Source organism: Bufo bufo, chromosome 5 (assembly GCF_905171765.1).
Source record: "Bufo bufo chromosome 5, aBufBuf1.1, whole genome shotgun sequence".
In the NCBI taxonomy this organism is placed as follows: Eukaryota; Metazoa; Chordata; class Amphibia; order Anura; family Bufonidae; genus Bufo; species Bufo bufo.
In genome coordinates, this window is record NC_053393.1 from 375,925,796 (window position 1) to 375,928,543 (window position 2,748).

A 2,748-nucleotide genomic window follows, 5' to 3' on the forward strand; every position below is an offset into this window, starting at 1 on the left:
CAATACCTATCACATACTGGGACCATATCATGAAGATATGCCCCCATCTCATACATGAGCTGAAGTACTGATTTTTATTAGAATCATTTCATGGCAATGGTTGATAGTAATGAGGTATTAGAGGGTATCTAATGGCAAAATCAAATTTTTGTTTTTAAAATGTAGACGAAATAGTTTTTAAAATTTAGATTAGAAAAAAATATATATATATTTCAGTAGAGAATTTAATTTGAATTTGGCATCAAAGATACCCCAGCCCGCAAGCCCGTGTCAAGGGTCCTCATTCTCTTGCGAGTCCCTACTCTAACAATACCAACTTGGAAACAAACTAAACTAAATGATCAATATTGTTCTGAGTCAATATTTATTTAGTGCCTGCCATGAATTGCTTCTAACTGCCATGACAATGCGCCCTCTGGGCTGATAAAATAGTCAGCATATAAATCACGAATATGCAGACCTGATGATCCTGGTCTTCCATGCAGCGTCTGGTCCAGGCCAAACGATGAAGAGGTCATGTATTGGTCCAGGTCTGCATCGAAGGAAGCATCGTACATCCTGATGAAATTGTGAAGAAGAACACACACTTGAATCACCAGGGTAGCATTCTCAGGATCCATTTGTATAGCTGACATAAAGACCCTCCACTTATTGGAAAGTAGTCCAAAAGCGCACTCAACATAACGACGTGCACGAGTCAGCCTGTAGTTGAAGACAGACCTCCTTTCATCTAAATCACGTCTTGGGAAGGGCCGCATCACATGTGGTGTCAGTGCAAAACCTTTGTCAGCCACAATGACAAAAGGAGCCGTACGTCCAGCTGATCCAGACAGTCTTCTTGGCTGTGGCAGGTCGAGTTGGTTGGACTGAAGCCGTTCACGCATTCTGGAAGCACGAAATATTCGTGGATCAGAAGTGCTCCCATAGGCCCCGATGTCGACAATTATAAACTTGTAGTCACTGTCAACCAAGGCCAACAGGACCACAGAAAAATATTGCTTATAATTGAAGAATCGGGACCCTGAGTGAGCCGGCTTCTTCACACGTATGTGCTTTCCATCCAGCGCCCCAATACAGTTTGGAAACTAGGCACATTGTTCAAATCCCTGAGCAATACGTAGCCAATCTTTCACTCTGGGCTCCGGCATCACCATCTCTCGAAGTCGCTCCCAGATTACTTTACAAGTGTGTGTAACGATCGTAGAAATGGTAGAAATCCCCAGCAAGAACTCAAAGTGCAGTGAGGCAAAAGAGTTGCCTGTTGCCAGGAATCTGGTTAAAAAAAAGGTTTAAATTAACTCATACATATATGAGGAGGCGGAAAAAAATAAAAGTGTACATACTTTAAAATATTGGTATTTACCTCAAGGTGACGATTAGCCTTTCTTCAGGTGATATGCTGCGCCTCATATTAGTGTTCTGGAAGATGAGACCAGGGCGAAGAGACTCCAGCAGACGGTCAAAAGTGGACGCCGACATCCGGCAAAATAGATGAAATTTCTACGGGTGTTGCCTCAAGTCGGTGTACAAAGTATGAAAGTGGCCCTTTCTGCACCGTTGTGAGACAATGGGGTGAACCCAAAGGCGCTTCCTACTCGGTTCCTCGTCCAACATTGGTGACTGCTGTCCGTATCGCCGAGAGAGAAGCCAGTACAGGAGAACTGTATTTGCACGTGTTTTGGGCATGCTGAACCAACAAAAATCGCCAGAAAGCTATGCAAGCAAAACTGAGGATTCTAAGGCCTCCTGCACACGGCCGTTTTTTTTTCCATTTACTGAACGTTTTTTGCGTTCCGTATACGGTCCGTATATGGAACCATTCATTTCAATGGTTCTGCAAAAAAAACGGAATGTACTCCGTATGCATTCCGTTTCCGTATTTCCATTTTTACGTTCCGTTCTAACATAGAACATGTCCTATTATTGCCCGCAAATCACGTTCCGTGGCTCCATTCAAGTCGATGGGTCCGCAAAAAAAAGGGAATACATACGGAAATGCATCCATATGTCTTCCGTTTCCGTTCCGTTTTTTGCTGAAACATCTATTGAAAATGTTATGCCCAGCCCAATTTTATCTATGTAATTACTGTACACTGTATATGCCATACGGAACGGAAAAACGGAACAGAAACGGAAACACAACGAAAACAAAAAACGGAACAACGGATACGTGAAAAACGGACCGCAAAACACTGAAAAAGCCATACGGTCGTGTGCAATAGGCCTAACAAAGCACACTACGCTCTAAAAGCAGTAGAAAATGGCACCTGAGCGATCATGTGACCTTGTTATGTGAGTTTGAAAGGGGTTGGACATTTAAATTTGTCAATTTTAACCCTTCCGTTTTTTTTGCGGACCGTGAAAAACGGATGACACACGGAAGCACCACGTCCGTATTATACGGACTTACGGAACGGAAACGGAAAGATAACTGAAGACATACGGAACACACAGATCCGTGATTTGCGGACCGCAAAACCAACACGGTCGTATGAATGCTCCCTTAGAAGAAGCGTAACCTAGATTCATTTATTAACCCTGTGAATGCTAGTGATTTCAGCGGTGTGTCACTCATGAGCTAATAGTAAGTGGTTGCTGAGTGTGCAAGGATTGTGATGTTGGTTCTCAGCAACCACTTACTTTTAAATGACAGACCCCTGAAATCAACTCACCTGTCTCTAATTTATGCCGCCGTTAGTATGGGTAGCATAAAGTTGATGACAGGATCCCTTTAAATTGTATTGGATC